The following is a 13,752-nucleotide window of genomic DNA, read 5'->3' as shown; positions in this document are numbered from 1 at the left end:
GATTTATTCACACTACAGTAGAGCTACAAGAAACACACTGTGGCACTTTAATCACAACCCAAGAACCATACAATCTGAGAGTGCATTTCCCCTGCTTGATGGGAACATAAGTAAGCCTACTTGATTATATCTAGTCACAATATGGCTGCTTCAATAGTCCATATCTCGTCTTTCCCCATAGCCCTTGCTGCATTATGTTTGAGCCAGGCAAAGCAAGACCTTGCTTTCACTGCAGATCTTGGAGAATACTTCAGTTCATAGCTATTAATGTGCAATGAATACTAAATGGGAAAGACCTTGGAGTCTCTTTGGACCCTGAGCAACAGAACAGTCAATGTAAAGTGTAGCCGTTCTCTACGCACACATAGAAATCATACTAGTATCTACTATTTATCACTCAATATCTCACCTCACTTTTTCTCATGCGCATAATACATTATGCAGGTGTACATTTACAAACACACATTCTGTCATAATGTAGTTAAAAATGATTGTTTATGAAAAAAAGCGCTAAGTACAGCCATCATAGTCAGTGTTGTTGGATAGATGGATAGTCTAGACTGCTAGACCTATAATGTTTGTTGCTCGTTAATCTCCAGTCTGGTGCCCAGACTACCTCTTCAAAATGTACAAACTGGTCATATCTCATGTTAAGAACAAGGTGATTACTTGTAAGTCTACCTAACCTTTTTTCAAACACTTATTCACAAGTCATATCTGCATAAGATTCATGCACCCTAGTCAATAATTCATTTTCATGCCACTAGACGGTAGGCAACAATCAGATGGCAACAATCATTTAGTTCTTAGGTTGGGAGGTGTAAACTGCATTACAGGAAACTTTCAACCATGCCTGAAAAGTGCTTTTTCAATGAAATGTCCATATATCAGAGTATTGATCCAACCTCAGTGAGAAAAAACCAAGGCTGGCCAAAACAACTCCCTCTTGAGTAGGGAAAATACTGCAGAGACCTGGATAGAGAGAAACTGTGCTCGTGGCCGGACTATTCTATTCAAAAGTCACCATTAAATGTTAGACTAATGACTTACTGCAAAAGCATTTGTGTCAGTCTATTTGTCTTCCATTGTTTTATTCTAGTTAGCTATAGGGCTATTATTGGCAACGATATAAGAGTTTTACGCTGTGGCATCTCATATTGAGTGATAATTACATATTCCCTTAACATCATATATGTGGAGGTACACAGTGCCATTTTGCTGTATCCAGTGGCGATTTTAGCATGTAAATCTTGGTGGGGCAAACTCAAACTGTTTTTCTTAGATGCATGCCAGCAAAGACCTACACAACACAACACTAAAAACAATAAATGAATTGCACTATGATGGCGATAAGAGGTGCCCACAAACTGTTAGGGCCTACATAAAGCACAATGGAGTGAATCCTTACTACCAATACACCTGGCTATCAGCGGAGCCTTGTTTGGCAGCGAAACAATTAATTCAGCCTCGTTTACTGCCTACTTATTTTCCACCATAATTTGCAAATAAATTCATAAAAAATCCTACAATGTGATTTTCTGGATTTTTTTTCCTCATTTTGTCTGTCATAGTTGAAGTGTACCCTTGATGAAAATTACAGGCCTCTCTCATCTTTTTAAGTGGGAGAACTTGCACAATTGGTGGCTGACTAAATACTTTTTTGCCCCACTGTATATAGTTTTTTTTTATTTATTTTTTTACATTGTTTGCAAACTGATATGTAACACGTATTAATGCCAAAATAACATGCAAAACAGGCCCCAAAAAATCTATATATTTATATAAAATAAATGCAAAAAATGTGGGGCTCAAAACAGCCCCACCTGTCCTGAATGACGTGTCGCCACTGGCTGTATCAGGTATAATAGATGGCGCCGAAGGGTAGGGCTGCCGTCTTATTGGCTCTTAACCAACAGTGCTATTTTGTTTGTTTTTTCGCGTTGTTCGTAACCTGTTTTGTACATAATGTTTCTGCTACCGTCTCTTATGTCCAAAAAGAGCTTCTGGATATCAGAACTGGGATTACTCACTTCAAATTGGACGAGGAGTTCTTCTTCAATGAGTCCGACGCGAGAGATATACTACGGACACCAGACCAGGCCCAGATCCCCGTGATTCGCTGGAAAAGGAAATGTACGTTTTGTGGAAAGAGATCAGATGACATGTGAGGATCAGGCGACGAGTGGCTAATCTGCCCTTGCCTTCCGTTCTGCTAGCTAACGTTCAATTGTTGGAAAATAAATGGGACAAACAGAAAGCAAGCATATCCTACCAACGGGATATTAAAAACTGTCATATCTTATGTTTCACAAAGTCAAGGCTGAACGACGACATTAAGAACATACAGCTGGCAGGTTATACACTTTATCGGCAGGACAGAACAGCAGGTAAGCAGGTATGGTAAGACACGGGGCGGGGGCCTATGCATATTTGTAAACAATAGCTGGTGCATGATATCTAAGGAAGTCTCAAGGTTTTGCTCGCCCAAGGTAGAGTATCTCCTGATAAGCTGTAGACCACACTATCTACCTAGAGAGTTTTCATCTGTATTTTTCATAGCTGTCTACATACCACCACAGACCGAGGCTGGCACTAAAACCGCACTCAATGAGCTGTATTCTGCCATTAGCAAACAGGAAACCGCTCATCCAGAGGCGGCACTCCTAGTGGTCAGGGACTTTATTGCAGGGAAACTTAAATCAGTTTTATCTCATTTCTATCAGCATGTTAAATGTGCAACCAGAGGGGAAAAAAATTCTAGACCACCTTTAATCCACACACAGAGACGCGTACAAAGCTCTCCCTTGCCCTCCATTTGGCAAATCTGACCATAACTCTGTCCTCCTGATTCCTGTTTACAAGAAAAAATTCAAGCAGGTAGCACCAGTGACTCAGTCTATAAAAAAGTGGTCAGATGAAGCAAATGCTAAACTACAGGACTATTTTGCAAGCACAGCCTAGAAATGTTCTGGGATTCTTCAGATGGCATTTAATTATTTGTTATTCTTATCTCTTACTTTTTCAGGGATTTTCTTAAAACGGCATTGTTGGTTAAGGGCTTGTAAATAAGCATTTCACTGTCAGGTTTACACCCGTTGTTTTCGGTGCATGTGACAAATACAATTTGATTTGAGTTCAATTGAATATTGACAAAAACTTTTTCACACATTTCATAATTGATTATGGAAAAGTCTGATGGCGCCATCACCTGGCCAAATGCATTATCACAGCCTCAGGGAATAAACAACTCGGAAAGGAATAGAAATACCCCCACAATGTGGCATGCTCCCTTTATTGTAACATTTCGATTAGGTGGTCTTCTTCAGGCTAGCAACCAAACATATGGGTGAATGCTGTGTGTGGGTAGTTCTTTCCTTTCGTGTGACTTTCTTCCACTCTACACCTAGACATTTGTTGGATGTGCAAACACTGTGCTATAAAATCATCAAGATTGGGAATGTGAACTTGTCTGTGTGTTGACATGAGTTGCTCTGGATACATTTGTCTATTTGTGAGTATGTGTGTGTAAATGCATGCCAGTGTCTGTGTGACAAAAAAAGCGTCTGTCTCATCAGAGGGTTGCCTGAGGGTAGCTGCTGAGCTGCACAGGGTGCTGAGCTGCACAGGGTCATACAGCCATAAGATTAAAGGTCAAAAGCCTATGGTAGCACAGCCTCAGTCAGTTCTCTGACAATGCACAGTCCTCACCTCAACTCATTCCTCAACTCCCATTTGGTTTTCCTCTGTCTTCTCTCTCCTCTTTCTTTGTTCTATCCTACCCTCTCCTTCTGCTTCCTCCTCACCACACACCACGCAGATAGATTGGGGTTGAAAGCTAAATTGGGGTTGGCTTCTTGTTTACCTAACATTCAACAGCTCAGTCTGAACTGAAAGCCCTCCCACTCTAACAATCCCTCCCTCGCAACACTTGGGAGGGAGGGGTTGTTAGAGTGCAGCAGCAGAAATCACTTCAAGACTTGTTCCCTCCATTCCAGCCAATCACAGATGATTGTGGGATTTATGGTTCCTGCTCTCAAAGGTCAAAAAAATGTGTGTGTGTGTGTGTGTGTTTTGCCTCATACATTCAAATAAATCAACAAACACCCACTCAGTTTGTGTCATTTACAGAAGAGAGATGGATAGTGTATCTTTGGTCTCAACTAATTCATGAATCACTCAAGCCACTTGTCAGTAACAAACTGTGTGCCAATTTATTTTCTTCCCACAAAATGATGTCACATTAGTAAGGAGTCTCCATTTACAACTTCCTGTGGAATCTGGATTCTGCCTCAGGCTCTTCTAATTACAAATAATTATCTGATGAAAGTTCTCTCTCCCAGTTCAAAAAGAACAGCGCTGTGGAACACCAGAGGTACAACAACATGGATATTCAAACAGTTTCAACAACAATTCTGTCAGATTTTTGTTCACTTTTTTCCCCAGTCTGCCACAAAACAGCTTTAAATTAATCGTCTACAATGAGCAGTGTATGTGAAAAATAATTCAAAACATACTTGTGGTCTGAAATCCCTCATAATGTCTCTACTGAAATTGTCACCTTACAGTGAGGGAGATTTCTCATTAATTAAAAAGGGAACTTGTATTTCTAACATTGCAACAACAACAAAAATTGTCATCCATTGCATTCCAGTGCTAGCCTTATTAGTGACTGTAACAACCCACTTCAAGAAAATAATATGCTTTTGGAGCCAATCCCTGATGACATTTTCTGCCTCATTAAGACCTGAGTTGTGACATTACAGTCAGAACAAAGGAGCTTCGTCTTTACTCAGCTTTTATATAGGAAGATAAAGCACAGATATAATAAAAAGGTCTACATATTCATCATCACATTCTGATGTCCAACGCAGGACAAGGTTAGCATTCAACTCCACTTTATATACCTTCAAAACTTGGGCGTGGGGGGAGAGAATTAGCATTATTATCCTACCTTGTTGGCAGAGGAGGTTGGTGGCACCTTAATTGGGGAGAACAGACTTGTGGTAATGGCTGGAGCGGAATCAGTGAAATGGTATCAAATACATCAAACACATGGTTTCACATGGTTTCCTTACACAATGTATGGGGATGGAATAAGAATATGTACATGTACATTTATGGATGCGCTATGGCCGTGCGGCATAGGCAAGATGCAATAGATGGTTTAAAATACAATATATTCATATGAGATGAGTAATGTAGGATATGTAAACATTATTAAAGCTGCATTATTTAAAGTGACTAGTGATACCTTTATTAAATCCATTTATTAAAGTGGCCAGTGATTTGAGTCTGTATGTTGGCAGCAGCCTCTCTAAGTTAGTGATGGCTGTTTAACAGTCTGATGGCCTTGAGATAGAAGCTGTTTTTCAGACTCTCGGTCCCAGCTTCGATGCACCTGTACTGACCTTGCCTTCTGGCATCTTTTTGGCCTTCCTGTGACATCGGGTGCTGTAGGTGTCCTGGAGGGCAGGTCGTTTGCCCCCGGTGATGCGTTGTGCAGACCACACTACCCTCTGGAGAGCCTTGTGGTTGAGGGCAGTGCAGTTGCTGTACCAGGCGGTGATACAGCCCAACAGGATGCTCTCGATTGTGCATCTGTAAAGGTTTGTGAGGGTTTTAGGTGACGAGCCAAATTTATTCAGCCTCCTGAGGTTGAAGAAGCGCTGCTGCGCCTTCTTCACCACTCTGTCTGTGTGCGTGGACCATTTCAGTTTGTCCGTGATGTATACGCTGAGGAACTTAAAACTTTCCTCCTTCTCCACTACTGTCCCATCAATGTGAATAGGGGGGTGCTCCTTCTGCTATTTCCTGAAGTCCACGATCATCTCCTTTGTTTTGTTGATGTTGAGTGAGAGGTTATTTTCCTGACACCACACTCTGAGGGCCCTCACCTCCTCCCTGTTGGCTGTTTTGTCGTTGTTGGTAATCAAGCTTAATGATGAGTTTGGAGGGTATGGTGTTGAATGCTGAGCTGTAGTCAATGAACAGCATTCATACATAGGTATTCCTCTTGTCCAGACGGGATAGGGCAGTATGCAGATTGATGGCGATTGCATCGTCTGTGGACCTGTGGACCTATTGGGAGTGGGTCTAGGGTATCAGGTAAAATGGAGGTGATCCTTGATTAGTCTCTCAAAGCACTTCATGATGATAGAAGTGAGTGCTACGGGGCTATAGTCATTTAGTTCAGGTACCTTATATTTCTTGGGAACAGGAATAATGGTGGCCATCTTGAAGTATGTAGGGACAGCAGACTGGGATAGGGATTGATTGAACATGTCCTTAAACACACCAGCCAGCTGGTCTGCGCATGCTTTAAGGACGCAACTAGGGATGCCGTCTGGGCCGGCAGCTTTGCGAGGGTTAACACATTTAAACGTTTTAATCACGTCGGCCACGGAGCAGGAGAGCCCACAGTCTTTGATAGCGGGAAGTGTCGGTGGCACTGTATTGTCCTCAAAGCGAGCAAAGAAATTGTTTAATTAGTCTGGGAGCAGGACGTCGATGTCCGCAACGGGGCTAGTTTTCTTTTTGTAATCCATGATTGTCTGTAGACCCTGCCACATACGTCTCATGTTTGAGCCATTGAATTGCGACTCCACTTTGTCTCTATACTGACACTTAGCTTGTTTGATTGCCTTGCGGAGGGAATGACTACACTGTTTGTATTCGGTCATTTTTCCGGTCGGCTTGCCATGATTAAATGCGGTGGTTTGTGCTTTCAGTTTTGCGCGAATACTGACATCTATCCACGGTTTCTGGTTAGGGAAGGTTTTAATAGTCACTGTGGGTACAACATCTCCAATGCACTTCCTAATAAACTCACTTACTGAGTCAGCGTATACGTCAATGTCATTGTCTGAGGCTACCTGGAAAATATCCCAGTCCACGTGATCTAAGCAATCTTGAGGCGTGGAATCCGATTGGTCAGATAGCGTTGGATAGACATAAGCATGGGCACTTCCTGTTTTAGTTTCTGCCTATAAGACGGGAGCAACAAGATGGAGTCATGGTCAGATTTGCTGAAGGGAGGGCGGGGGAGGGCCTTGTGTGCATCGCGGAAGTTAGAGTAGCAGTGGCCCAGTGTTTTGCTCGAGCAGGTACTACAATCAATATGCTGGTAGAATTTAGGTGGCCTTGTTCTCAAATTAGCTTTGTTAAAATCACCAGCTACAATAAATGCAGCCTAATGATATATGGTTTCCAGTTTACATAGAGTCCAGGGAAACTCTTTCAGGGACGTCAAAGTATCTGCTTTGGGGGGGGGGGATATACACGGCTATGACTATAATCGAAGAGAATTCTCTTGGGAGATAATGCGGTCGGCCTTTGATTGTAAGGAATTGTAGGTCAGGTGAACAAAAGGACTTGAGTTCCTGTATGTTGTTATGATTACACCATGAGTCGTTAATAATGAGGCATACACACCCACCCTTCTTCTTACCAGAGAGATGTTTGTTTCTGTCGGCGCTACGCATGAAGAAACCTGGTGGCTGTACCGACTCTGATAACGTATCCCGAGTGAACCATGTTTCCGTGAAACAGAGAATGTTACAATCTCTGTCTCTCTGGAAGGCAACTCGTGCCCTAATTTCGTCCACCTTCTTGTTTAGAGACTGGACATTGGTGAGTAATATGCTCGGAAGCGGTGGATGGTGTGCTCGCCTTCTAAGTCTGACCAGGAGGCCACTCTGTCTGCCTCTCCTGCGGCGACAGCGTTGTTTTGGGTCGGCCTCTGGGATTAGATCCAATGGAGGTCCGAACAAAAGATCCGCTTCGGGAAAGTTGTATTCCTGGTTGTAATGTTGGTAAGTTGACGTCGCTCTTATATCCAATAGTTATTCCCGGCTGTATGTAATAACACTTAATATTTTCTGGGTTAACAATGTAAGAAATAATACATTAAAAAACGAATTACTGCATAGTTTCCTAAGGACTTGAAGCGAGGTGACCATCTCTGTCGGCGCCATCTTGCATCTGTAAAATGCAGCCGCTGCTTGTTAGAGATGTGTATAAGTGTGTGTGTAGGAGGTGTATATGTTTGTGGGTAGGTGCATGCATGAGAAGTGGGCATGTGCCTGTATACATTGTGCCAAAGTATGTGTGTGTAAGAGGCATGTGTGTGAGAGTGTTTTAGACTTGGGTGTGTGCATGCATGCGTCTGTGAGATAGTTGGCACACAACTTGAGAGTTTGTGGTCTTTCAAGTAGAGGTTGAATTTAGAGGGCTCCTCGTGGAAAAGCAGAATGAAAAGATATGCTGTTTAAATCAAATCCTGCTGTGTACTATTATTTATCCCTTTACTATTCTCTTATCCATTTCACCCAGCATTTAACACACACACACACGATCAAAAGAACAACAAACAAAGCTAACAACATAACCCCAAAAGCTGCTTGACACACACAGGCTACAAATAAATACACAAAGCTGTCAGAAATCAAATACAACAAGAAAAGATGAATAGCCTACTCAATTTACACTGAGTCTACAAAATATTAGGAACACCCGCTTACACATACGGACTTGATCTCGCTCTCTTCTCTCTCTCCCTTTCTCTCTTTTCTATTCTCTTCTCTCCCTCTCTCCCCTCTCTCTCTATTGTCGAGAACTGTTCTATAATTTCATATGTTTCTTGTTTGTCTATCTTTTCTATGTCTTTGTCTACATGTTAATATATGTTTACAACAATCAAGGGGAAGATATCAGAATAGGGACATATGGGAATAATAACATATTGTACGGATACATTTGTACTGTTGTGAAGCCGTCTCTATAGTAATGCAAGGTCTCTTTCATGATGTTGTGAAACGTCAATTGCTATGGAAATGCTGGTGTGTTTAAAAAAATTATGTTTAAGGTAATTATGATGCAACTATGATGGGGATACAGTATGGATTACAATTATCATGAAAATTAAGGCTACACACACTACATGTTACACACAGACACTCAAGCATGCAAATTGTTGGGGTTATTTATTTATTTGGACATCACACATTATAGTCTTACTCTAATACAGACATTGTACACAATCTCACTAAATCACATCCAATATCATACACATCAACCTACTCAGATTTACTACACAGATTTACTATCTTGTCTCAATTTTCTAACATCTGTGACATTGGCTCACAGGCAAATAGGCAAAGGAATAAAACAAATATTGCTAGAACCTATTTCTTGAATTCTAAATATCAGACATTTGAAAGCTCTAGTTTTGACCTTCATAATACCTCTTATGGCAGTGACATTACAAGCACTAATTATGGTCAATTTAGACTGAGAATAGTATCTAGTTATGGTAAGGGGTGAAATAAGTATAGCCAGTTACAATTGTAACGGTTTAGCAGATTATAAAAAAAGAAGATCTGTCTTTAAGTGCCTAAAAGAAAAGGAATATAACATATACTGTTGACAGGAAACTCACTCTACATCCTTAGATGAAGTTGCGTGGAAAAAGGAATGGGGAGGTGAAATATTTTTCTGTCATGGACAAAGGAACTCAAACGATAATATGTGACAATATTAATTAACAAACATGTCGATCTGAATGTGCAAATAGTCAGGAATGATTCACAAGGAAGATGGATCTTTTTGAATATGAAAGTGGACGAAAAAGAGATTTGACTCAATCTATATGGTCCAAATCAGGATGATCCATACATCTTCAAAATATTTATACCAATTTATTGAACTTACAGGCAACAAATTATCAAAACATTATGGTGGGAGACTATAACATGGTGTTAAGTACCTCAATGGAGCGTAAAGGAAATCACTCTACAAACTATCATCACCGTGCGCTTAAGGAAATATTATGGACACATTAGAAATAGTGGATATTTGGAGACTTAAAAACCCCGACCTAGTGAGATACACATGGAGGCGACTTAATCAAGCTAGCCGCCTTGAATACTTTGTCTCCTTCTCTCTTGCATCAAAGGTTAAAAAAGGTTTAATAGGAGACAGAATGCGATCGGATCATCATCTAATTGGCCTTCACATAACTCTTATAGAATTTCCACTTGGACGAGAATATTGGAAATTTAATCAAAGCTTACTGGAGGACAACAGATTTTTAACTAAGACAAAATCATTTAGAACTGAATTTTTCCAGTATAATATAGGTTCAGCAAATCCCCTTATTGTTTGGGACACCTTTAAATGTACCTTCAGAGGTCATTCAATTCAATTTTCATCAATAATAAAAAGCAGTTTCTGGCTAAAGAAACAGGAATAGCAAGGGAAATACATGAACTAATAGTACAGGTAGATAGCAATAAAAACTATACTACAGAGATACAAAATAAGTTAGAGGAAAAACAAAAAGAACTTGAGGAACTTATTCAAGAACCATCTAATGTAGTCTATTACAAAAATAAAGCAAACTAGATGGAATATGGAGAATAATTCATCTCCAACACAGGAACGCTAGCAAACATTTTTTTGCAGAAACTTGTTACTGAAGATGGAGTCATCTATGATTCTCTGAATGATATTTTAAAAGAGGAAGCTAAATATTTTAAGCAGATTTTCTCTTTTCCGTCTCATCCTCTCCCACTGAATGAAGATTGCGGTAAGAAATTCTTTCCAAATAATAAAAAAATGGAAAATTAACAAATGTACAGAAAGATCAGTGCGAAGGCCAAATTACAGAGGAATAACTTTTTGAGGCTATTAAATCCTTTCAGTTTGGGGAAACCCCAGGGCTTGATGTCATACTGGTAGAGGTATATAAAGCCTTTTTTGATATGCTAAAATATCCATTGTTAGATTGTTTTAACTACTCCTGTAGAAATGGTACTCTGTCAGGTACTCAGCAGGAAGGTTTGATTTCACTATTATTAAAACAAGACACAGATGGCAAATATAAAGATCCAGTCTATCTAAAAAAACTGGAGGCCCCTTACACTTCAATGTTGTGATGCAAAAATACTAGCGAAATGCATAGCACTCAGAATTAAAAAGGTTTTATCAGGTATTGTTCATCCTGATCAGACAGTTTTTTTTTTACATGGACGATACATTGGAGACAACAACTAGAAATAATAGAACATCATGAAACATCTAAGAAGCCAGGCCTGGTATTTACAGTGGATTTTGAAAAGGCCTTTGATAAAGTAAGACTGGATTTTACTTATAAATGCCTGATATTTTTCAATTTTGGTGATTCTCTTATTAATTGGGTAAAGGTAATGTATAGCAAACCCAGGTGTAAAATAGTAAATAGCGGCTACTTCTCAGAGAGTTTTGAATTGTAAAGAGGAGTTAAACAAGGGTGTCCGCTGCCACCATATCTATTCGTTAGGGCCATCGAAATGTTAGCTATTAAAATCAGATCCAACAACAACATTAGAGGATTATAAATCCAAGGCTTAAAAATAAAGGTGTCCATGTAAGCTGATGACTCAAGTTTTATATTAAGATATACCTGCTAGGTCAGATTGAAGATCTAGATAACTTTTCTGGACTCTCTGGACTAAAACCTAATTTTGATAAGTGTACGATATTACGTATTGGATCTTTAAAAAATACAACTTTTACATTACCCTGCAGTTTACCTATAAAATGGGCTGACGGTGAAGTAGACATACTTGGCATTCATATCACAAAAAATGTAAATGAGCTCTCCACAATGAATTTCAATAGAAAACTAGTAAAAATAGACAAGATCCTGTAACCATGGAGAGATAATTACCTGTTTATTTATGGAAAAATTGCCCTAATTAACTCCTTAGTCATATCTCAGTTTACTCACTTACTTATGGTGCTGCCTACTCCTGATGATTCATTTTTCAAGTCATATGACGCAAAAATATTTAGCTTTATCTAGGATGCTAAACCAGACAAAATAAAGCATGCCTATCTATATAATGAATATGAATTGGGTGGGCTGAGATTATTAAATATAAAAGCACTAAACCTCTCTCTAAAAGCTTCACTTATTCAAAAGTTTTACTTGAACCTTAAATGGTTCTCAACTAGATTACTAAGAAAAGCTCATCCATTGTTTAAAATTGTATTTTTGCCTTTGTGCAGATTGCCATGTCTTATTTTCGATTAATTGAAAATTATACTTTTTTTTTAAGTATCTTTCTTTTTCAAACAAGCATTGCAGAGCTGGCTACAATTTCAATTTCATCCCCCTGAAAAGATAGAACATATATTACAACAAATATTATGCCTGAACTCAAATGTGCTGGTTGATAAAATACCTGTATTTATGGAAAAGATGTTTGAAAAGGGTCTTTTGTTCTTATATGATATTGTAAATTGGAATAGTAGAGTTATGTCTTTCATGGAGTTATCAGAATTGTACGGGAAGATCTGCTCAATCCAAGAGTACAACCAATTGATTACAGCATTACCCCCAGAATGGAGGAGGCAATTGGCAGTGGGACGTGGTAGGGAACTGGTCTGTCTGCCCAATATAAAGGATCAAAACTGGCGGAGGAATAACCAGTTTCATTTGAGGACCAGGGTGTTGACAACTGTGCCATACAGATTGCAAAATAGTTGGGAAGAGATTTTTGATGTACCGATTCCATGGTACATGGTGTATGGGTTGATACGTATATAAAACGATTCAAGACTTCATGCTTTTCAGCTAGGTATTACATAGAATTTTTGCCACCAACAAAATTGTCAATATTTGGAGCATAAAATCATCAAAGCTCTGCAGATTTTGTTGTGAGGATACAGAATCAAATTGACCCTAGAAATCTAGAAATCGTTGACGTTGAGACTGGTGTTTTGCGAGTACTATTTAATGAAACTGCCAGTTGAGGACTTGTGAGGCATCTGTTTCTCAAACTAGACACTCTAATGTACTTGTCCTCTTGCTTAGTTGTGCACCGGGGCCTCCCACTCCCCTTTCTATTCTGGTTAGAGCCAGTTTGCGCTGTTCTGTGAACACAATATTGTACGATATCTTCAGTTTCTTGGCAATTTCTCGCATGGAATAGCCTTCATTTCTCAGAACAATAATAGACTGACAAGTTTCAGAAGAAAGTTCTTTGTTTCTGGCCATTTTGAGCCTGTAATCGAACCCACAAATGCTGCTTCAAACCATAGACCCACTCCAATTTGCATACCGCCCAAACAGATCTACAGATAATGTAATCTCTATTGCCCTCCACACTGCCCTTTCCCACCTGGACAAAAGGAACACTTATGTGAGAATGCTATTCATCGACTATAGCTCAGTGTTCAACACCATAGTACCCTCAAAGCTCATCACTAAGCTAAGGAACCTGGGACTAAACACCTCCCTCTGCAACTGGATCCTGGACTTCCTGACGGGCCGCCCTCAGGTGGTGAGGCTAGGTAGCAGCACATCTGCCACGCTCAACACTGGAGCTCCCCAGGGGTGTGTGCTCAGTCCCCTCCTGCACTCCCTGTTCACCCACGACTGCATGGCCAGGGACGACTCCAAAGCCATCCTTAAGTTTGCAGATGACACAACAGTGGTAGGCCTGATCACCGACAACGACGAGACAGCCTATAGGGAGGTCAGAGACCTGACCGGGTGGTGCCAGAATAACAACCTATCCCTCAACGTAACCAAGACTAAGGAGATGATTGTGAACTACAGGAAAAGACCGAGCACGCCCCCATTCTCATCGACGGGGCTGTAGTGGAGCAGGTTGAGAGCTTGAAGTTCCTTGGTGTCCACATCAACAACAAACTAGAATGGTCTAAACACACCAAGACAGTCGTGAAGAGGGCACGACAAAGCCTATT

The sequence above is a fragment of the Salvelinus alpinus genome, chromosome 12, assembly GCF_045679555.1.
Source record: "Salvelinus alpinus chromosome 12, SLU_Salpinus.1, whole genome shotgun sequence".
NCBI lineage: Eukaryota > Metazoa > Chordata > Actinopteri > Salmoniformes > Salmonidae > Salvelinus > Salvelinus alpinus.
Note: the sequence above shows the minus strand (reverse complement) of the source record.